The sequence below is a fragment of the Corvus kubaryi genome, unplaced genomic scaffold (genome assembly GCF_017639235.1).
Source record: "Corvus kubaryi isolate FWS band 111438036 unplaced genomic scaffold, C.kubaryi_AGA036_p1.0 37312, whole genome shotgun sequence".
In the NCBI taxonomy this organism is placed as follows: domain Eukaryota; kingdom Metazoa; phylum Chordata; class Aves; order Passeriformes; family Corvidae; genus Corvus; species Corvus kubaryi.
The window spans coordinates 2,478,132-2,502,481 of NW_024581098.1; the positions used below are offsets into that span (position 1 = coordinate 2,478,132).

General features: G+C 37.5%; 1 long non-coding RNA gene across 2 annotated transcripts in view; it reads right to left on the reverse strand.

Annotated features, from left to right (window-relative positions):
• Positions 1–247: 247 nt before the first annotated feature.
• Positions 248–24,350, reverse strand: part of LOC121665126 — a 41,001-nt gene continuing 16,898 nt past the window's right edge. Inside the window, exon 8 of one of the 2 annotated variants that reach the window (XR_006016237.1) lies at positions 248–2,389. This is a non-coding gene — a long non-coding RNA (uncharacterized LOC121665126). The remainder of the gene's footprint in view (positions 2,390–24,350) is intronic. The other variant, XR_006016236.1, reaches the window with a different exon arrangement.

The window sequence follows — 24,350 nt, forward strand, 5'->3', positions numbered from 1 at the left end:
ATTCAGGATTTGTACAAGTGATTGAGAAGCTGCTTACAAGAAGTTTCAACATTTTAAAGTGGTCACTGATTTGGCTCTTAAAGAGACTGCAGTAGGAGGAAATTTTGCTGGAGAAAGCTAGCAACATGGCTCCCAATCAAGCTGTGAACAGGAACTTGGAATAAAAACATAGACTTTGCAAAGCCACACAGTCCTAGCAACATTTTAGGAAAGCATATTTATTCTTCAGAACTTCATTATTGGGCAATACCTCTCAGATACAGAAGACTATTAGGCTATGAAGCCAACCATCCCAATTTTTATGCCCTGATTGATCCCCTTCTGACTGCAAAGATAGGCTAAGACTAAGTTAGAGTGATCCCTTACAAGTTTGGGCATTCTTGATGCACTCTTGATACTCCCACTCATTTCTTATTCCACACTCTATTATTAATACAATGAATATTTTCATAATACAGAGGCACAGAATCACCAAGATTTTAGGACAGAGAAATACTGGGAAGTTTTGACCTTTCAGAGGCTTTCACATCCAGATATTAGAGTGAAGCAGATCTTTAATTTCTTTTTTATTTGAGTTCCTCCCTGATAAATTATATTCTAACCACTAGACAATTCATTCACCTACAACAAAAAATATGCAATTCCTGTAATTCTTCACCAGCTGAACTTCTTGTCATGAACACAAATCTCTCTCTTCCATTCCCATGACATCTTCTGTTTGGGTCTCATGATTGCCTCTAAAGTGTTGCAATGTTCCTGACTGGGTGACCATTGTACATCAAGGAGTAATGACCCACCCAGAAGAAACAGGGAGAACCTCTGGGCTGGGCTGGGCTGCACTGCCCATGGCCCTCAGGCTGTGTTGGTCATTCTGTAGCCCCTGTCTTCAGGATGAGCTTGGCCAGTGGTTACAAAAGGAGTGTGCAGGTTGCTCCCACATGGTATAGATGGCTACATCACCTTGGTATCCTTGCTTTTATCTAAAAGTGCAACAAGTAGTTCTTATACAAACGCCCTTTCTGCTTGAGAGTAGAAGGGATGCACTGAGTTATTTTCTTGTAAGAAAATTCAATAAGAGGTCAAATAATCAAAATTGGATAATGCTTTTTATGGATGGGGTCTGCATGGTGTGATGTGCCCTGACAGTTAAGCCATTCAATGCTGCATTATTCAGAGTTCTCAGTATGTAAGATGTAAAATTATCTATGCTTTTCTTTCTCTGTTGTGTTAGCTCAAAACTCCACCATTTTGAATGATACTTTACAGAGTCTTTTCTTACTTGCATCATAAGGAACCAGCACCTCATAGTGCAAAACATGTCCAAAATACCTACTATTCCACAAGAACCACACGGTATGTGGAACCTGAAAGGCTTCTTAGCAGCCAGTTAGATTCAAAAAGTTTGAGTGTAATTCCTGCAGGAATGTGTGGATGTTATCTTGCTATTTCCAGACCACTTATACCTGCTGCTTGTTCGAAAAATAACTTTTGTTTTTGAATAGGTGTCAGTGGAAATTCTAGAGAAAAAAAGTCTATTAAATAGACTTTTTTTTTTATTGTAGTTTGCATGCTGTTTCTATTGTATTGATGGTTTAACCTAGTATTGAGAAGCAATAAGAATCAAGTTAATTTAAATGATTTTGAGGTTTACTGTACTTAATTTCTCATAACATAGAGCCATTATACTCAGAAACTGATTGATATGTTCTCTTCACACTTCTGTCACCAGCCATTTTTACAAGCTTGTTATTGATTGCACTTAACACAAGGAAAAAAGGATCATGCAGTGGCATAGGCTTTTGCTCAGTCATGCTGAAAAGCACGTCCTATTTACATCACATTGGAAACTTGGAAGGTGATTTTTCAGATCCACAACTTTTCAGTTTCAAACTCCTTTTCAACAAATCCTCCATCAGAACAAAGGGCATATATTGTTTCCTGCCAGCTCATCTATGTGGTTCATAAATCCCTATATGAACCCAATATATCAATTACAGGGGTTTCAGATTTTTGTAATTCTAAAAACGTCATGTTGGGTTAGAAAGAGAAAGAATATGTGCCCCTGGTCTGCCCTGGGATGGAAAGATGAGATGAAAGATTAAGTAATTTCTATTATTTCAGTTGGGTTTTTTCCCTGGAGAATGGGAAAAGACTACCCATTCCTAAGCTTTTACACTTCACACTTTGCAGGGTCAATTTTACAGTCAGGTTCTCCAGTAGATCCTTTTCTATAAATAGCCACATCTTCATCTTTTTCTATCTCCTTTTTCAGATTGCATCCATTTTCTTACCTTCCTTTTAGAACTCAGATTTTCAGGATTCCTGATTTTCTTTCAAGGCTCTTCACTTAGGAGACACAGAGGTTGTTAGCTGATAGTTTCTGAATGTCCTGGTAAAGACAGGAAGATCATCCTCAGTTGCTAAACAAACAAAATATCCTACCAAGTATACCTGCATCACTTTCTCAAAATGCCCTGAAATGAGATTTAGACAGAAGTAGAGCATTCTGTTCACAAATTTTAGACTATTTCCTAAGCACACTGAAAAGCCTGGTTCAAAAGTATTATCGGTTTTCAACATCACTGACAGTCAAGCCCCTCCAAAAGACTTGAAGTTTATTAAAAATGGTTTATTCTAAAATGACACTTCCAGTCTTCTATGCATGTGTTTCTGTGTGTTTTCAATTAAAGATTATATGTTGGTTCCTTCAGGTTTACCCTTACTGTACATGCAAAATACAAAGTATCATACATTCTAATGTTAAGCAAAGAGAAAACAAGAACGTATTAAACATAAAGGGTTAGAGCATTTGCAAAACTATTGTTAGGAAAGTCTAGAATGACAACAGCTGCAAAATATTGTGTCTAAACAGAATTTAGCCTATAAAAATTATTTTCATAGGGCAGAGGTAATTTTTGCATTAAATTAACAGAACCAGAAAGAGCAGAAGTCAACTACAAATGTGGTACTGAACCACAGGACTAAAACAGACATCCTGTCCTGCCACAAAAATTCATCACTGTTAGAAGAAACTGAACAGGTGTTCTTTTCTTCATGAAGTTATGCCCAGGAACTAAGCCAGGACACAGCTGGAATATTTATTTATCTATTTCTCTAGAAAGAGATTTTAGAACAATATCAGAAATGCATGGAATATCTAACAGTCTTAGGGAAAAAGGTTACTATCATGTTTCCAGAGCAGCGATTTCAAAAGCCAGAGCCTGAAAAGATTGAACATACAATGCTGCATATAGGTAAGGATTTGTGTACAAAGGACTTAGCATAATTTCTTACTCAGTTTTCAAATTTTCTGCCAAATTTTATTCTATACTATCAGTTATAATGTCTAATTATTAAAATGGTAACTGTGTTAAGCTAAATTGGCAATTACCTGAAATGAAAAATCTTGCACTTTTAATATTTCAGCTAAAAATATGTCTGAGTTATTTCAATTATTTCTTCTTGTAATCCAGAAGGAATTTTCTCTCTTTCCATATAATGGCTGAGGCAAATGTAATAAATGTTATTAAAGAGGCAAATTATAACCAACTTCAATGCCAGCATAAGGTTGCACACTTTCAAAAGAATTAATTATTTCCCATTGCCTTTTTATACCTACTGTGGAATCCTTAAATGTGCTTTTAAATACAGTTTTTGAAAGTGTCAGATTTTCACGGAAGCTCCATTTGTAGCCTTGGTGTTTCTCGTCTAAAGGACACAGCTTTTCTTCCGACAGTCTGGGCTACCCCTAGACTCAACGCGTGCCTCTCCATCACTCCGAGGCAAACCAGCCTGGGCTTAGTTTTGATTGCTGTAGATTTCACTGAAATTCTTGTCTTAAAACTATGAAATTGAATAAAGTTAACCACTTTGGCTCTCAAAGTGCTCTATTGTGTATTTGGCCAGGGTGAAATATAAAAGCTGACTTAAGTCTTCCTTAACAAATTACTGGAGAAAGAAAAGAGAAGGCACAAACCATTCTCCCATTCAAGCATTCCCCAGTTCCACCTGGGCATTCAGAGCGCTATTCTTGCCCAGCAGCTGTAGAAACACCTGAAATATTGCAGCAATTTTTACTCAGAGGCAGCACATCCATTTTCATATGGACTGCATGACATTACCAGCCCCAATCAGTGCAACCTAAACCACTCTGAGAACGACTAGTTCATTTTTTTTAATCTTCATATTTTAATTTTGAAAAATGCAGACTATATTGTATTAACCATGTTTTGCCATAATAAGGTTCCTTCCCTCCAATGTATTAAAAGTTTTACAGGTATTCCTAGTAACTCTTCATAACGTCAGTTATACCATAGCTGAAATAAAGGCCCAAGCTCTAAACTGCAAACCAGTAAAGTCTCATGTCATGTTGGCTGAGAGCTAAATACTAAATGCATTTCCAGAAATATTATTCTCAAAGAGCTGTGTCACTGGGTGTTCCACATAATTGTGAGCTTCATTCAACTGAGTAATGACTCACCTAGAAATACATGTTCATATACAAGAAACTTTTGCCAACAAAAGAACCAGACTCTTAAAGCATGCCACCAAGGAAAATAGTTTTAATTGTAGAACAGTGATTTTGCAGTACAGCTGCAGGGCAAGACAAAAATGTAAAATTAAAGAGGGTTTGCACTGCCTTTTATATGAACACTTTCAAGTGAAAAATCAAGGATTTATAACATAGGAACATGGAATGCAGATGAAAAGGACAATGTTCTTTATTGGTCTGACATCAGAGTTCTATTTCAGTGGCATCTCTCCCCACAAATTAAGAGCTAGAATAGAAGACACACATCTTTAGGTACTGATTTGCCAGTGAAAAATGGAGGCAATCACAAGGGGCTGTAGGTTGCCTCCCACAGCTGCAGTACTCTGCAAGTGAAAAGAAGGCATATCTGCAAGCTCCACTGCTCAGACCAGGAGTGCATTTTGTCTCTGTACCAGCTTCGGTGACTGTAAAGTCCACAGGAATTATTCAAAGGTAGAACTATTTTGTGTGTTCTTGGCCACCTCCTTACAGCTTTATTTATCTTGGATTCTGAGCCAGACTTTGGCCACCAGTCAATAAGTAGAGAAAGACCTGTAAAGTGAAGTCTACCAATTCCACTCAGAGCCACAGCCAGTAATCTGATGACATCTCTCCAAAGCACTTGTTAATGTTACTCAAAGTTAAAGCCAAGAGTTGTCATGGGGACATCATAAAAGATTTGTTCAAGTCAGTTTCACAAGTCACTAGCTATCAGCTGAAATTCCTGTTTCCCTAACTCAAATTTAAGTCATTAAAGCATACCTCTCTCAACTGCAAAAGATGACAAAAATAACCCCTCCAAAGAAGAAGCACACTCTTAAATTTTCATTAATTTACATCCTTGAACTTAACCTTCCAAACTAAAGAGAACCCAGAGTATTGGGGAAGGTGAATCTGTAATTTCTTCCTCTGCGAGGGAAGCTTTAACTGAGAAAGCATGGCATGTAAATCTACTTTATTTTTAATATGTACCATTGTCTTTCTGTGCCCTGAAGGTTTAGATGCATAAAACCAATACAGAAACTATGGTCCATAAGCAATGGGGGAAAAAATTTCCAAGTAAATAAACCCCACAGGTGTGAGAAAATATGAAAAAATAATTTTTATTTAATAACACATGATTTTTTTCAAGTACCTATGGTATAAAAACATTAATGGAAATTGAAGGGTTTTAAAATTTTCTTTATCTAGTCTTTACAAGTCATAAAACATTGACAAAAAAACACACAACCATGTCCCCAAGAGGAATGAAGACACTTGGCAGGTGCTTGAGTCATTCACACACACAGATAATTTAGTCAGTTTTACAGTGTATTAAAATCAGTTCAAATAACCCACTATTTTATTTACTTAGAAGGAAATAGTTTATCATTCTGCTCTCTATGTAGGTACACAGGACAAAAGGGACAATCGCATGAGTTGTCTTTTTTGGTTCTGGTGAGGCAGAAATGGGCAGCTCATCAGTGCAGAAAATTAGGGGATAAAACATTGTGACAGAAGAAATTCAAGAGACAAGCAACAAGGCTGGCCAGGAAAGATTAGAAATATTGATGGGAACGCGTAAGGAACCTTTAATCAGATAGAAAGCTGGGGAAGCAGAGTTCAGTAGGTCACAAAATTATGCGGAACTTCAACTCTGAAGTCAGAACCACTTGAGAAACATTTAAGGCAGTACTTGGTAGGGTTTAGAGCCAGCAGCAAGGAATTAAAAAAACCAACATGTTTTCTTTGTACAATGTACAGTATATAGAGAGTTGTTTATACAGTATAGCTACCCACTGCATAGTACTTTACATGTAAAGTAAAGCTCTTTCAAATTCCAAACGAAGGGCGCAATGGAGAAGTTCAAGCTGGATGTGGGAAAGTAGTTCAGTATTATGGTCAGAAGGGAGGAAAAGCAGAATAAGAAACCTAGAAATGCTATATGGACGGGTAAAATAGCACCTTTTCCAAGGGGGTATTTCTATTTGAGAAGGGTGTGAAGAGTGATTTAGAGACGACTCTTAGACCTAAGGCGTCGCATGTATTAAAACAAGCACCACTCTTCAAATTGGGAGGGTTGAGGAGCAATTGCCCCCAAATCTTCTACCCACACATTGCTATTTAAGTATACCAGAAAACTTATTGAAATAAAAAATAAAAAAGACACCCAGCAACAACAACAAAAAAACCAAACCAGAGGATGACTGAAAACAAGCTGAACTTGAAATGGTGACAAACTTTGCAAACACCACCACCAAAGACAGCACTATTATACCACTGCCTGTAGTCTGTATTGATGATAACAAGCATGGCATTATACTAAACATGAAAAGACTATGCCTCACGAAAAGAACGGACAAAACCCCCTGTCCCCTTGTTCCATGTACATTCTGACTCTGAAATTCCAAGATTCAGTTATAAGACTGATATGCACATGTATGAGGAACCCAAACATTTACATAATATGAAGACACTAAAAGAAAATGAATGTTGGGTAATGGAGCTCTTTTGTGCAGGTAGCCAAAGCCTGCAAGATCACAAGCTAAAGTAGGGAAATTTATGTGGAATTTACATCTCCTGCAACAAAATTTTTCTCAAGCACAAAGTTAGCATCGTAAAGGCAGATTGTATATTCCTTTATTTATAAATTCAGCAAAATGCTAAGATTTACTTGTTACAATTATTGAAGTTTAGGTAACAGCAAAGACATTTTTTATTGAGGGATGTTGGTTTAGGTGCAGCCTAGTTAACTATTTTAGCAGCTGTGATCAACTATTTAACAGCTAAAAGCACACATCATTCTGGAAGACCATTAGAAAGACTTTGGGTCTCATCTGAGAAATTCTCACAGAGTATAACATTTTTTAAATTAAATAATACACTGAAATAACTGAAAGGTGAGTCAGAAAAGCACCTCTTGACTCATACCTGTTAGGAGTTAAATCTGTATTGGGAACAATGGTATATTGAAGGCAGTGGGCAATCCTTTGAAAGCACAATTCCATTATTAACACAAGTAACATTAATTGTACAGACTTAGGAAGTTGAAAGGTAAAGAAAAGTAGAAAGAACCAGAAAATTACAAAGTTACCTTACTGCTATTATTTGTGGCTCAGTTTTTAAAAATTAAATATCAGGACAGGAATTGACTCATTGAAACATCACTATTTTTCTCTTCTTTAGAGGTAGTTATTGTCCTACCAGATCCTTGGAGTAATAGAAGCATTTTCTATGCATGGGCCTACAATTATTTCCCACCTTATTGCTGACGTACAACAGTAGTTGGTAAGATTTTACTACATGGTTTATCCAGAGGAAGGCTCTCATTTGTCAATGTCATCTCCTCTGTAAATCACAGCTAAGTTTAAATCACCTGTAGTCATAAAAGACAGCAATAAACCCTTTCCTTAGGCAGATTCATTCATTTTAGTTTGAAAATTTGCATTTTTGTATTGTTACCTGTGCACAGATGTAGGCTTTAGCAGCCTTTGAAAACCATTGAAGCTCTTCAAATTAGTGAAAATGGAAGGGCAAAGATCAATGGCAGGAAGATGTATATGAAAGAAATTATCTACCAGCAAAATATTTGACATCCCCAAAAGCCTGGAACTATATTTAAATGTAAAGACTGACCATATACTGTTTTCCATGTAAGTCTTAATTTCTCTTTTTAATGATGTCTCAAAAATATTAGAACAAAGATATAAATAAAGCTCAAGACCAAGGGTGTTATTTGAATTAAACAAGTGGATAGAAAGTTAGCATTTGGGCAATGTAATATAGCATTCACCCGAACTGTTCACAGAGCACTTATTTAAGAAATTTTTCCTAACTAAGTCCCTGTGTCAAATATTCTAACATTTAGATATTAAAGAGATTAAAGTTATAGATAGTGTAGAAGCAACAGTGCTTATTCAGAGCAGAGAAGTGTGGGCAAAGAAATTAGAAGAAAATGGGTTAAAAATAAAGTATGTGCAATTACACCTTCTCAGCTACTTCTTTTTGAAAGCACTCCACTTTAGAGAAGATAAAATTTAGTACTGAGTCACCTCGTATAATTCAATTCCAGAATAACTTGCTTTTTAAAAGGGGAAATAGTGATTTGCTATTAGGAACTAAAAATTGCCTTGTGGAAAATACGCTGTTTTACCTGCTATAAAAAGACCTTCTGTATAAAGAACTATTAAAGCTCAAATTCATTATGGAAAAGTACAATAGGTTAAAGGTGTGACTGAAAACTGACCTGTGATCACTCAGGCAAGCTACTGAATATCGTCAACAACTAAATGCTGGCTGTTCTTCATGTTTTGTTTGAAAGAGTTGCTATGGAAAAATATCTAGATTGTTAATGTAGTGGGTTGAACCTGAATTGATGGACAGTCTTTTAGACTAATGATGCTTCTCGCAATTTACATATTTAAACCTCTCAGAAAGGCGGGAATTGCTTTTTGCTTCAGCTCACCTCCAGGAAGGTGGGGGAAGCCTCCGGGACCCGCCGGACCAGGCTGGGGCCCCTGCCCCCTTCCCCCCTTTCCCAACACTGTGGCACAGATCCTGGGTCGCTGTGGGGGGGAACTGTCCCAGAGCCGCAGGCAGCTAAAACCAGCCATGGACTGCCACAGCTAAACCCATCTGGCACAGCTTCTTGGGACCAGCAGGTCCTTCTCCTCTCCATGCACAGCTGGTGGAGCCAGCGGAAGCTGGTGGAGCCTCTTTCTTGCAGCCAGCACACTTTGCGCTGAACTGAAGAAGACACCATGCAGCCAGCAGCACAAAGGGAGCGAGGCTTTCTCCACCATAAAGCCTGAACAAGAACAACCTTCAACGTGGCGGCTTCAGAGTCAGAGAGAAAGAGAAGTGAGTCACGTGGGACGGAGCTGGAAATGGCGACGGGAGAAAAGAGGGCGGTGCCGCGATTCTCACGCGCAGCTTAAAAAAACTTTTTGCATGCTGTGGTAAGAAACTGTAATATCAAAAACTGTTTGTCTCTTTAATCCATTTGAAGTACATGGGGGGATGAAAAATTCACGTGTGGCCCGTGAAAATTGTGAAGAGTGCCTACACCAGGCTATATAGAAGCAGTGAGAGGCTTTTAGAGACTTGTGGCGAAGAAAGCCTTTGTGTTCAGGCCAAAGTAACTCATCCTTAAAAAGATTAATAACCCCATGTGATAGCCTATGTTTGGCAGTGTGAAGGAACTGTGAGATTCTCATGGAAGAGATGTTTTACACCACAGCAAATTGTTTCTTTCTGAGTGGGTCTGCTGTTTGTGGCAGTTTGGGAGCCATGTGAAGCAGAAGAAAACCCTTTTTTCCTTAAGTATAAGAAAGAGACTTTTCAAGAACTGCAGCACTGACTAAAATGCCATGTTCTGTTATTCTTTGTGTGAGTTGGGTAAGAGGATGGAAGTGCTGGAAGGGGGGGAGGGGGTTGGCTTTAATTTCTTGTTATTTCTTTTTACTTTTAATTCTATTAGTAATAAAACTCTTCGTACCGCAACTGTTTAAGTTTGAACCTGTTTTGCCTTGCAGCTCTCTAGTTTTCCTCAATATTTTCCTATTTTCTCCTTATAAAAATAACAGATTTCGTGTGCTTGAAGCTTAGCTGCGTCAAACCACGACAGTTATCTATTTGCTAGACCAAAGACTGATGATCCAGTAAGGCACAGTTGTGATAGTACATTATTACTAACAAAACTAGCAAAGTTTTTCCTTACTCATTGAAATGATGGACAAGAAGTCACATTAAAAACAGTAAGGGAGTCAGAGTTTAAGAATTTTTTCTGATTAAAAGAAAGGTTAATACCTTTATGTAATAACTGCCAAAATGTATATAAATAAATTGTTGCTTTTTAAACATGAAAAACTATCTTATGGAGAATGGCAACATTACTTACTTAAGCTATCATAATATATGGTCAAATGTATTTATGACTGCTGTCATAATGTGATGAATTTTGTTTATACCAAGAAAGGAACAAAAACTTGGATGATAGCATCAGAAATTTGAGCAAGCAAAGAGAAAGTATGGAGATAACTGCAACAGATCAACCTTCAAATCTTATGTACTCTAGTTGAAAATTAGTATCTTCATAGTGTTATTTGCCTATAAATTTTAATTTCATTATTATTTTATATATTTATGGAATCCAAAAAGGGAGGTATTTGGTTATGTTCTTCATTTTAGAATAATGGAGCCAAGGAATAGAAGAAATGCAATTTGTAGGCTCTTGTCCATCTTTAACCTTTAAAGTATTACTCTGCTCAGTGTTAAAAAAACAAAGAAAAATTTGTTATCTTGTGACTGCTGGTTGCATTGTCAGAATTATGAATTATGGAAAGAAGAATTTTAAAGATGAGCCTTTAAAACTTGCTGGTGTAGGAGAGAGCTAGAAACAGTGCCCTTGTTTTAATTTTTTTTTAATAGCATACAACAACACTGAATGAATTAATTCTCATCCATAACATGGTTTGTTATACCTAATACGATCCCTTATATCTACCACACCATGTATATGTCCTCATCTCCTAATGGTAAAATTATTGAAGCAGTTAACATGTTCTGATATAGTTATTATACTTACATTAGCTTCACCAAAATTGCAAAAGGCAATACTAGCATCCTCACTTTATGAATGAAATTGCACGTGTATTTTCAAACAGGAGATCTGTACCTACTGATTTGTGAATGATCACAGCATATTTTTTGACAAGCAATAATTAACAACACTTCATAGACTGCTGCTCACCTGTGATTCTTTTCCAGGATGGACAATTGAAAACATTATACAGAGATTATTTGATATTCCTTTCCTTCCCTTTTTTTAAAATTAATGATTTAATAATTAAACTGCAATAGTTCATTATAAATCTCAAGGTACTACATTCCCCATAGCATTTTACCAAATTTTGAAGCTCATTGTACAAAATGTTGATATTTTGTAACAAACAGAAAGCACAGGGAGAGATTTAGTGAAGAATAAAAATCTCAGGAATCTTGAATGAAAATTCTTGGCATGAGTTCTGTTAAACATGTTGCTTTGCTTTTTTCCCAAGCAGACACAGTTCTCTGTAAGTCACTAGCTCATCCAAGGATGGTATAACACAGAAACAGCAGTCAGGGCTGGTAAACTCTGGGAAGAAGCCTGGAACATTCATCAAAACTCAGATACGTGCCACACTGAAAACAGGACATAAATAGAAATCTCTATTGGTTGTTCCCTCTCTCAGAGGCAAAATCCCCACTATTTTGAGTGTTTCTGGGGCAGACTTCCTATTACATTACACCACACCACCGACCTTTGCTTGAAAATAGCCAGCCTCTCCTATCTTTTCAGAGATACACATTCACAGATCCTAATGAACTTCCCATTTAAAAAGAAAAACATCTTGATTTCATAGGAAAATACCATGGCCTATTTTACAACAGAAGTAGGGGATGATAATGTTTAAATACATATTCTGTATTGTTTCATGAAGGAACTCAGAAAACCTTTATTCTTATTCACACATAAATGATTTTAAAGTTTCCAGAAACATAAATCTGAAATAAACTGTTTACAAATTTGTAGTGTATTGCAAGCAACCTGTAAAGATTCCCATTTATGTCAATTAAAAAAAAATTATTATGCATGTGTAATAGTGTATAGTTTGCTTATAAGCAACATTAGAATTTCAAGGTTTTACCCAAGAAATATCATTATCAAAGATTTGAGGGTCTAGCACAGATGTTAATTCTTTGCTGATGCTAAATGTACCTGAACAACTGAAACTTTATATATAATGTTATCGTGTGCTCACCTGACAAAATACTATTTATCTTTCACATAATTCTTTTACATAATATTTTATTACTGTAATAAAATAAGTTTCAAATATGCCTTTAGAAGGACACTAAAGTAAAGTTTATTGAATAGCTTATTAAAATCTTAATGCTTAAATATACACCAATAATTTAAAATAATATATATTGCAGCTAACGCATCATTATTTTGTACATTTTCTATGATATATGCTACATATTTTGGATGAAAATTGTATTATTTAAAGTCTACTTCCGTTTGCAATCAACTTTAGAGCAATTGAGTTTTCTCTGAGTGGCATGGTATTCCTTACAAGATTTCTATTAATACAAGTAGGTTAATTTCAAAGAAGCTGAATTATAGGTTTGTTGAAAGTCATTGCTTTAGCAATCACAGGATTGTGAATTCGGTAATTGTTTACCAAATGCTTTTTATCAGGATCAAAAATGTTTCCCAAGACTGGAATGCATTTCTTCTATTTGAGAGTTCTGTGTATGGTAGTCCCTGTAGAGAAGTTGACATGTGTATTACAAAATGGGTTGATTTTCAGCCTTTGATACAGAATCACAGAATATTCTGAGTTGGAAGGGACCCACAAGGGTCATCAAGTCCGTCTCCTAAGTGAATGCCCTGTATGGGGATCAAACTTGTAGCTAGAAAATCTGTATTAATTTTTCCCTTTCTTATGAGTATGTGAACACTGGTGTACACCTCTCATAAATGCAATAGTCATACTGGATACTCTGGAACTGGTGCAGAGGCTCTCAGTCTCCCCTTCACCTTGTTACATTCTGTATAAATAATTAAATACTCCCTTAAGCAAAGTTGATAACCTATTTTTACCCTCTTGTATTTACCAGCGACAAGGATACAGGATCCTCCTTTGTACCATTCATTTTGCCTAAATTATTTAATTCATGGCAAAATACTTATCTGAGAAGAGAGCAAGAGAAGGGCATGGCAGAATTCTTTATTGCTTAGCAGTTGACTTTACTGACACCTGAGATAAAAGACTATGTTTGACTTCACAGATCCACCTTAAGTTATTCAAGGTAATTTTTAAATACTGACATTTTTAAAAGTCTAAAACAATCACTACTGTCATGATTGTCCTGGGGTGACTTTATGATGTGTATCCCATGTCGCTGCCCTATGCCCAGAAATTAACTTTGTGCCTTTCTATGCCTCTAAACTGAGCCTGAGAGGGGGAAGGAAAAACAGAGCAAAACTTTTTCAAAGCAGTTTGCAGCTTGTTCAAGGTCACACAGAGATAGCAGTTTTTCCCAGCTGCCGCAGGGGAGTGAGGAGGCACCCAGCTTGCTGCTTTCCAGTTAGCTTTTGGCCAGTTTTTTTTCAGTTTCCTTTTCTCTGGAGAGAGACGGAGAGTTGAACTTTGCTTTTCCTTCTCTGGAATTCCGGATTTTCTCCCTTTTCTACTGGACTGCTTTCAACGTCAGAGCACATCGGGAGGACTTTCCACCGGGCACAGAGGGCCTGGCCCTGGGCCAAGCCCCAGCTCCGAGGAGACCAAAGGGAGGACTCTAACACTTCTTCCCAGGTTTTTTCTCCACAGCGAGAGATTTTATTATTTAGCATTATTTTCCTTTTCCTGTGTGTTTGTTAAATAAATAGTTTTATCTCCTTCACTTTCCTTCGAGGAAAATTTATTTTTCCCGAACCTGGTGGGGGAGGGGTGGTTGTGCCTTCTCTCAGAGGATCTATTTCTAAATTTGGCCAAACCGGAACAATGATTTAGCATAGTTAGAGAGGGCTCCAGCCACGGAAGTGATTTTTTGGGAAGAGGTGCTTACAGCTTCCTCTAGACGCAATAGAACCAATCAACTGGCTAGTTTGAATTTTGGCAACTTTTTAAAGCCACCTAAGAAGCTTGACACACCTCTGTGATACACACTTAAGAACGAACAAACCCTGGGAAAGCTCTCTTGCTTCCAGCTTTTGGACAGGTAACTGGGGGGGCCTGCAGGCGGCCCAGCAGGGACACAGCCATCCCGGAGCCGTGCAGCTCTGTTCCACCTGCTGTCCCCCGTGCGGGCCGGCCCCGCAGCCCCGCTCCCTGCAGGCGGCCCGCGGCGCGGCTCGGCCAGGCCCCCCCACCCCCTCCAGTGAGGCCAAAGGTTCATCTGAGGCTGCTGCCCGGCAAAGATGATGTGACCAACAGCGAGAGGCAAATTCCAGCTGCAAGGCCCGGGTGAGATTAACCCTTTTAGTGCTGTAGGATTCTCCAGAACAGATGAAGCCTGCAGACATCAATCCTCTCCCGAGTCAGAGGAAGAGGAAAGGTGAAGGCACATGAAGAAAACACCATAAAGACACCAAAGTCAGTGAAGAAGGAAGAGCTGAAACCCTGAGAGAGGAAAAAGAGGAGATGCTTCAAGCTTAGAAGCTGAAATTCTGTTGTAAAGCTATGGTGATGGACTATGATACACCAGAGTACCCGTTGTAATTTCATGAAAGCATGGGGGGGGTGAAGAGTTCAAACTGCAATTGTGAGCAAAAGTACCTGTGCTGAAATAAGCAAATGTTGAAATAGCTGTGATTTGATGAAAAGCTTCAACAGAGAGAGATGAAACTGATGCGGACCCTTGCTCCCAGGGGAGGAGGAGGGCCTCTATTCCTGGAGCTGAAGATGCTCCCAGAGACAGGTGAAGAGAACCTTTGCTTCTGAACAGCTCATCCTTAAAATGGTACCCCATTACCTCAAGACTGAACCCTCAAAAGCAGTTGTGGGGAAAGCTGTAAGTCGAGGGAAGGGACTTTCACATGTGAGCAGAGAACCAACCCGGGCAGCTGTCTTGCTGTGACATTGAAGCCATGAGAGAATTGTTTCTTGTGGAGATGTCTCCGTAGCATGAGCAAGAGAGACTCCTCTCCCTATGTGAACTGAAAAAGATTATTACAGAAGTGGTAAACTGACTGACAATCTCAAGAGTTGTCTTTTTACATTGTCAGTGGGAGAAGGGAGAAAGGTGGGGGGAGGAAACTTGTTCTGAAGCTTTAGTCTGTTTTTTTTTTCTTTCTTTCTTTTAGGTCTGTTAATAAACTTCTTTATATTCCTTTAAGTTTTGTGGCTGCTTTGCTTTCTCCTAATTCTTATCTCAGAGAAGCAAAATAAGTAAGTAATGGATATTTTGAACTGAACCACTTCAACTACTGACCCTTCAAATTACTTAGTAATTTCAGTCTGCCTCAAAATCTAGTATCTTTTTGCTATTTATAGGAAAAGGGAAGAAGTAACTTTTTTTCTGATTAATATTAAAGAATGTGACAAGTAGTGTCCCTCAGGGGTCTGTATTGGGACCAATGTTATTTAATATCTTCATTAATGACATAGATGAAGGGATCAAGTGCACCCTCAGCAAATTCATAGGTAACACCAAGCTGAGTGGTATAGTTGACACACCTGAAGGGCAGGATGCCATCCAGAGGGACATGGAGAAGCTTGGGAAGTGGGCCCATGGGAATCTCATGAGGTTTAACAAGGCCAGGTGTGAGGTGCTCCACCTGGGTTGGCACAGCAATACCAATACAGGCTGGGGATGAACAGACTGAGAGCAGCCCTGCTGAGACAGACTTGGAGGTGCTGGGGAATGAGAGGTTGCACATGATCTGTCAATGCGTGCTCACAGTCCAGACAGCCAATTGTACCCTGGGCTGCATCCAAAGCAGTGTGGCCAGCAGGGTGAGGGAGAAGATGCTGCCTCTCTGTTCCTCTCTGGTGAGACCCCAGTGGAGTGCTGCATCCAGCTCTGGGGTCCCCAGCACAGGAAGGACAGAAAGGACGCTGACATCCTGGAGCGAGTCCAGAGGAGGCCACAGAGATGATCAGAGGGATGGAGCACCTCTCCTACAAAGGAAGGCTGAGAAAATTGGGTTTGTTCAGCCTAGGGAAGAGAAGACTTTGGGGTGACCCCACTGCAGCCTTCCAGTACCTGAAGGGAGCCTACAAGTGAGCATGTGCTCCATGGTCTAACGACAGTGGGTCCTGCACAGGAAACACGAGGAGAAAGGATGTATTTGCTGATGAAAAGCACATTGGTCTCATGAGGGAAATTAACAGAAACTGGAAGGAAGAGTTTCGTATCATGAAGAGTAATTTGTAAAAATTTTCAGGAATAGCCCTCTTAGGGTGCGCATTTTGTTCCACTGAGCATAAAAACAGTTTATATGATCATTTTATTGTGGATATTTCAAATAAGAGCAGATGGCTCCTAGTCTCGTTCTCAGGCCTGGATTTCTTTTAGCCTAACATGTAAGATACGTGCTCAAGTACTGAGTTAAGTACACTGAGTCACCTCTTGTTGAACAGGTATGTTTCTTAATGGGGAGGCAGGAGGGGAAAGAAGTGTGTGCATTCAGCTTTCACATACAGGTAAGGCTTTTTCTTTGTTGCAAAGTACTGAAAAGAATAATTTTCAGTTTCAATGGGTAAGTCAGGTCCTTGCAAGGGAGAGTCAGACTAAGTTACTGAGAAGGACATCTTCAAATTCCAGGCTTCTGCTGAAGGAGGAAAAGTCTTGCATTCCACAAGAACAAAAAATTAGCCTCTTCCCTCTTCTGCTTGTTTATATACATTTAAACTTAAATTGTATAGCAATAATTTATATCAGAGCATTGTGTGTGCTGTGTGTAAGCCACTGCCCAGCAAGAAGTTCTCACTGAAGTTCTGGCAGGATATCGTGCCTGGGGACAGGCATAAAGCTGACCAATGCCCCCAGAAAATAAAATGGGATTATTAAGAATTTTACTTTCTAAATTTTTGGCTAATAAATCCCATCAATTATTCTTTAAATTAATAATTCATGCACCATTTATGGTGGCTTTTAATTTCTTGTTTCTCTCAGCATCATTCAGGCTGATTCAGTAACACAGAGTACAACTGTGAAGGGTTTTAATTGTTTCTGCACCTCTCTGCTTGCACAGCAACAGATATGGATACTTTCTTTTGGCAAACTGAAGAGTAGTTTAAAAAAACAGCTTCTAAAAGAGAGTGTTATTTCATTTCTTGGATACTTTCTACAGTCTTTCTTGTGTGATGTATTTACTGTGCTATCAAAAATAGAGCTGTTCTTCCACTTTGTCTGGTTCAATGAAATGCTATACGTGGAAGAATATAAGTTTTAAAGAGTGACAAGTTTTATTGAACAACTCCTAGACTGTGAGAGAAAGTCAATAAGGTATAATAAGATGACAGCAATGTTGATAATATAACAAATCCTTTAATAAAAATAGCAAAGAAATGTAGACACAACACAAATTGAATATACTTCTATATGACACAAATATGTCTGGTGAATCCATTGAAAACAAAAGAAAAAACTTCCATTCCAACACCCTGAAATCACCAGGAAAGTCTTCATGTAGTAGAGATATACTTCCTTGACAGAGATTTATAAGGATTTAAGGGTGATTTGCTTACTTCTCTGTATTTTACAAAGACATTATTGAACTCATACAGGATCTTTGGAATAGAAGATCACAAGCAAGTTTGCAATTTAGATGATCTTTTTATGATCCTGACCAGGCAGAAACGAGTACAGATGGTGACATTCAGACATGAGTTCATTTGTCTTCAGTATAAAGCACAAAGCAGTTACTGAGTTTGGTTCCATAGAGCCACATTAGAAAAAGAGGACTCCTGTTAGAGGAGTGTGAAATGTCATTAATGTTTTATTTAAAGAGTGACTGCGAAGAAAGGTGGTTATTTAGGCTGCCATGAGAAAAAAAAAATTACAAATTCCTAGTCAAAAGAAGTGACTGGCAAAATGTGAAAGCCTCATATAGCTTTGATTGCAGTTAAAGTTTAGCTAAACTTTACTATCAGTAAACTAAGTTGTATGGAAAATACCCAGAATTTAGCAGAGTGTAGATTACTCAGTGGTAAGTCACAATAAGAATGTGCAAAGTACATTTTATTGTATATGTATTCGATTCACACTGACAAAGAGCAGTAGTTTCTTTGATACCCATCAACTCCTTTTCCTTACATTATAATTTTCAATTTCAAACCCACTGCAGCACAAACTTTGCCTTCTCACAGGGCTGCAGTTGTGTGGTTTTTTCTTATTTGTAGAGATTTCTGTTCTTTTAAATAAGCCATAGGTTTATTTGCAATTATAATTAACATCAGCCTGCGAAAGCGAGTTGTAACTCTTGCTTGGGTATCCCTTGAAAAAAAGGGTATACAGGCGAGAATTACACAAAAAAATATTAAAAGGATAGAGAACTTTCCTTTCAAGATGTTTTTTTCCGATGTGTAGCAGTTCTTCAGCAGGGGAATTATAAGGAGACACTTTACTACCAAGGTGAGATGGCTTGCTGTTATTTTCTTTTACTGCTGAAAGGCAGTCTCTTGGAAAAAAAAAAAATTACCCATACTAGCACATGGTTACAGCTAGAAGACAGGAGTGTAAATGAACAGATCATCACCCACTAATATGGAAAGGAAGTTTCTACTTTATTCTGCCCGCAGCTGAAACTATGGGAAAGATTTACATAGAAAACTCATCCTTTCCCAGAATAAAATGTTGGTGAATTAGTTGGATCAATGTCAAATATGAAATTTTGGAATGAAAAAAGAGAGATATCATTAAACAAGTGATGTTTAGCTGCCACAATTAGCTGTCAGCTAAAGGGAATGAATTAATGAGAACTGCATCACCTTGCTCAATATACTAAGTAATTGCTTGATTTCAGATTTTCTGGACATCTGGATTTCATCTTGGTTTCCTATTTACACCATATCTAGAATGAACTCTGTACACTTCCTGTCTCTAGAAGTAGTATTAAATAATATCCAACAGCAGAAATGTGTCCATTATTCTGCTTTCAGAGACTTTTTTTTCAAATAGATGCTTATTTAGCACAGTAGATTTATACTACACAATACAACAAAGTTAAATTGAGAGTCAAGTTATAAGTCAGCTAGATTACAGGCAACCATAATAAACGTAATAGATTTAGAATGGCCTAATATACTCAAACAAATTATGTGTTGGATTAGATAACAGCCATTGCAGTGAGAGTAGTTGACCATTCTGCAATCATTATATGGGACTTATGACTTTACTACTTTTTACATTCTCAGAATCATCATTAATGACAGCAATTCAGTCTGAATCAGGTATTATTCTAATATAGACTGCTATGACACAAATACATTTCTGGAGGTGGCTACCTCCTCACAGTGAAATAGTAATTTTCCCAGTGAGATCATCTTTTTCTGCTCACCCAGCCTCCATGCAGTAAAAACACCCGTCCTACTTTCATATTCTGACTGAAGGGGCATGAGATTCCCTACAGCACTCCATGCTCCCCACAGCCTCACTATGTCTTGGAAGATTAAATAAGATCCTGCATTTATGTACCCATGCCCTTCTCTATTCCCCAGCTAAGGAAGAATTGACTCAGCCAAGGAAATGGTAATGTAACAGCCAATATAGTTCAAAAGTCAATGATTAAATAACATTGCATCACAGGAATGCAGCTATTTTTTTCTGATTGTAGCCTGCCTGCAAGATTTTATCCCTGATTCAGGCCTAAAATATAATTCTACCTTCTGGTAACAATGTTATCTATTTATTTTTTACATTAAAATTGATTGTTCAGGTTGGGCTGGGAGTTAAGGAAAGGGAAAATCAGCTGTCTTATTATAATGAACTTGTTTTGTAACATGAGACCCCAAAAGAACTGGTTTTGTATCACACAGCACTGAAGAACACAAGATTGAAAGCTCCTGCAACAAAAGGAAGCTTCCTGACAAGCTGTTCCCACCCTTGGAGCCATACTAACATAGGGACTTCTCAAAAGGCCATCATCTTCTAGATTTGTAATCACCATCTAAAAAGCTTGGGCAGCCTTACCAGAGCCAGGACTTTCCTTCCACACATCAGGGGGTTTCAAAGTCCAAGCAATACAGACCTGTCACTCAGGTATGCATCAAGAAAGCTACAGATGGAGGAAGTTCACCTCAAGGCTTTAGCTTTGACCTTCAAGGCTCTGCTGGTTTTTCTCCAAGGCATGTTGGAAACCCACCAGCTGTAACCTGTGTATGAATTTTTCGGGAGCTATAGCTCCCAACAGCTTCAGTCAGGAAGCTACATGAAATTAATGGGAACAAACTGAGGCTGTCATTTCACTGGTTTCACATTTATCCCCTCTTCCAGCAACATGGTGCTCCTTTCTCCATGTGATGAGGTCTTGGTGAACTCCAGGCTAAGGATCCCAACCTATACTGGTTTTTAAAAACACTCATAGTGAGTCACGTTCACAAGGATTTCTTAAAATGTAAATTTATTTTACTTTTATTTTTATGTTAATATGTAAACATAAAAATATGTTTATTTGGGGGGTGTTTGCTCACCTATTTGTTTCAATCTTCATGGATGACTAATTTAGAACAAGGATAGTTCAAATTAAAAATATATAAAATGGAGTTTCTGATTTTAAATGGAAGCTAGAGATAACACGGAGAAACAAAGCAACTTAATATTACAACTGTTAGAACTGTAAATGACATAGAGGTGCTGTAAAGATAAATAGTGCTGTTAATTCTTCACTAAGTGTTAGACACTGTAAGTCATTAAGATGTTTTTTCTCTAATGGAAGCAATTTCAGCTGGCTGATGATTTTTCTGCAGAATTAAATTAATTCCCTGTAATGAAAAAATTGCAAAAATGAGTCAATTTTCCTACTACAGAGTTTTATGAAATAGTTTATCTGGAAAAATACTAACTTTCTTAACATTCTTACCCTGTTCCCCAGAATTATTACACTATGGCTTCCCTTGTAAATCACCTGTAGTTATTTCCAACAACTCTTAGTATTTACTCAATGCTAATTTGTAAAGTAGGCTATTTAAGGAATATGTTGATATATTGAGTGAGGAAAATGTGAGCTGAAAAACAATAGAGAATCTAAGCACCTAACCTAAATTTCAGAGCTTATACAGCTTTAAGCCATGTTTCTTCTATGATTAAACCTAAGCAAATTCACTTTTTATATTAGCTTAGTAGTGCATTGTTAAACCACAACAAAACCTTGCATGGACATTGTGATTTCAATCTATATCTAGGCCATATCAATGTAAATTGGTTTAATTTTAGTTTAAAACAATATTGTAAATCTTTCCTAAATATCCACAGGGCTTTACAGGTTTTTAACAAAATTACTTCAAAATGTCTTCTTGTCAAACCTACAAGATTTTCAAATCCAAGTAAAGATGCTTGAAACTCAGAGTAACCCTCTCACAGGGTTTCAGAGCTGTGAGATGAAATCAAATCATTTTCAAGATTTGCAATCAGAGGCAATCAAAAATCAAGGGAGAAATAATTGAGGCTGTAACAACATCAGCTTTGATACCAATGTTTTCTGCTTTCCCAACAGGGTGGTGTAAGGAAGCCTGTGCAAGGAGAGAATCAACCCTAGTTCTCGTAACACTCAAGTACCAGAATCCATCTTCTGCCATTCCTCCTCCTTTCTTCCTTCACAGGAGGGGGGAAAAGCATTCAAAATCACAGAAAAATCTAAGTTAATACATTCCCTCAGATACTGGGAAGCTCTAAAAAGCTTTTAGCTGTTCAGAAACACCACCAAGAAATCCATACAGGTCCATTTCAGGAAGGGCAGAGAACAGATCATATGCAGTTGTTTGAGTGATACTTATTAAAAAAAAAGTAGTGATACACCTGTCCAAGAAAAGAGTAATACCCTATGTCTAAGATGTTTTCAGGCACATTATATTCTACTGAAGTGTCAAGAATAAACATTAGCCACTGGGCAGATGGAATTCATGCTGAGAGAGTAATGCAATGTCCAGTACAGTGAAACCACAAAGAATAGTAACTACCAAATTGCAACATGATATTTGCCTGTGCTCAGAGCTCAGTGGGAAATCCAGAACCAAGTTCTTCCATTGTGATTATTTACCATTTAGAGCTCTTATTTAGTAGCTTTGCTCATAGAGCATTGCAGGATTCTTAAAGGACCCTTAATCAGCTGACTGCCACATTTTCCAGTGCAAAGAAGGGTTGAGAAACACTGCAGCATCTCACCCCCACACACACACACCCTACACCACCCCACCTCTTCAAGTGTCCTGGCAAACTGGTTAGTTTGCCTTATGTCAGGGATCTTTGCTTAAAGGTTTTTTCTGCATCTCACCCACTTATCATCAGCTGAATGGCACACAGAGACCATATTTAGATTAGTGAATCTGGCCCTTAATTTCTAAATGTTGTCACCTGATTTGGCTTTCTATAGCCCCACTGATATGATGTAAACTAATACAAAACTTCTGCCTTTGCTACTCTGTAGTTTCAGGATTGTGCATAAAGAAACAATTCTTTCAAAAATCAGCTCTTTTTAACAACTCTGGGCACACTTCTTTGAAAAGTTGTCTTTATACTATTGTTTCTGATTAGATAGCTCTAAATTTAAGTCATCATAACTTTTACACTTAATATTTGTCATGTAATAACTCACCCCCTGATAGTCTGTGATTAGAGAGAGACAATATCTCCATCTCCTTGTCGTGAGTTCCAATGCAGAAGTTTACAAAGGTAAAAAGAGGTTAATTACCTGAAGATTGGTTGAATAATCCCACTGTAATGAAAACTAATGAAAAAGGCTCAATAAAATGATGTTAAAAAATAGTCTTCTAATGTTGAGTCATATACTAAACTAACCAAAAAGGGAATTTTGTTTCTTTTAAAATTTCACATGGGGAACCTTCAAAAAAGAAGACAGTCATTAACAAAGTTTAATAGCTCCTATTGTTCTCTTTCTTAGACTCTCTTCATTGCACCTCAGTACATACTGGGCACAGTTCTTCAACAAAAGTGCTCACCATAACTCATAATGTGTTTACAACTAAAGATTAGTTTCTAGAGTAACGTAGTGTTAACATCAAAGTACATATAAATACTATGGTTTCAAGAAATTAAAATTATGCTCTACTTTTAAATAGAATATGGAAGTTTATAGTTTCTACGCTGAGCAAATTTGTTTGGAGTATGTTTTAGGTTTTGTTAATTATTTTCATTATTTTGATAACAATCCTTTTATCCCATGCAGATAAAATCGATAAGGCATGTCCTTCTGAGTGCAGCATAACTTTTCTTTTTCCATTTTGGGATTTAGCTGTCTGAGGAACTGTTCTGAGGCATTTTCATCCAATAGCACTATCTCTCTTTAACAAACAAACTCTTTAACTCAGGGCCTCACTAGAACATGCTTTGCCTTGGCTAGAAAAGTGACATCCTCTTAGAATTGTAGGATACGACTCCTCTCCGAAATGGACATCTTTTAATTGTTACATGGAGAGGTTACATTAAAGAGTCTTTCTTTAAACAGAACACTCAGGCTTTTATTTAAAACTTTTATATGAGTATTTGGAATGTTTTTACAAAACTTACACAGTGTTTGAAATTATAAAAACTGTTGCACAGTTGACATATGAAGACAAGTAGCAAAGTACCTGCTCAGAACATAAAAATTTTGGTTTATCTTTTCATAAATACACGCACATAGAAATGATGGTATAAAGTCAAGGAGAATGGCATTACAAAGCCAAGGAGATTCTAAATCAACTGATTTGCTTGGGGTTTTTTCCTATGTTTATAGGAGGCTGAGCAGTACCATTTAAAACATAACAAGATTCTATTTGGTTTGGTTTCTTGAATGAGCTGTTATGAGTATTTTCACGAATTTCATTAGGAATTTTTTTTTCTGTATTCTGTATTTTAAATACTCTAATTAAGCTCCATAATTAGCCAGCAAATCATATACTAATTTACTGGATTTTAGCCTTAGCATACAGGAGATTAGGTTTAAAGTATCTCAATTATTGTCCTTTCTGAGGCCATAACATCAGTCAACTGTAATTCACACCCTCACAGCTGAGTTCTAACTCTACCCCGGTTCTAGTTCAAAACAAAGCAAATATCAGAACTTTCTTAACCTAAAGAAGGGCTGCCAATGAATTAAACTATTCCTTTAGACTTAGCCCTAAAATATATT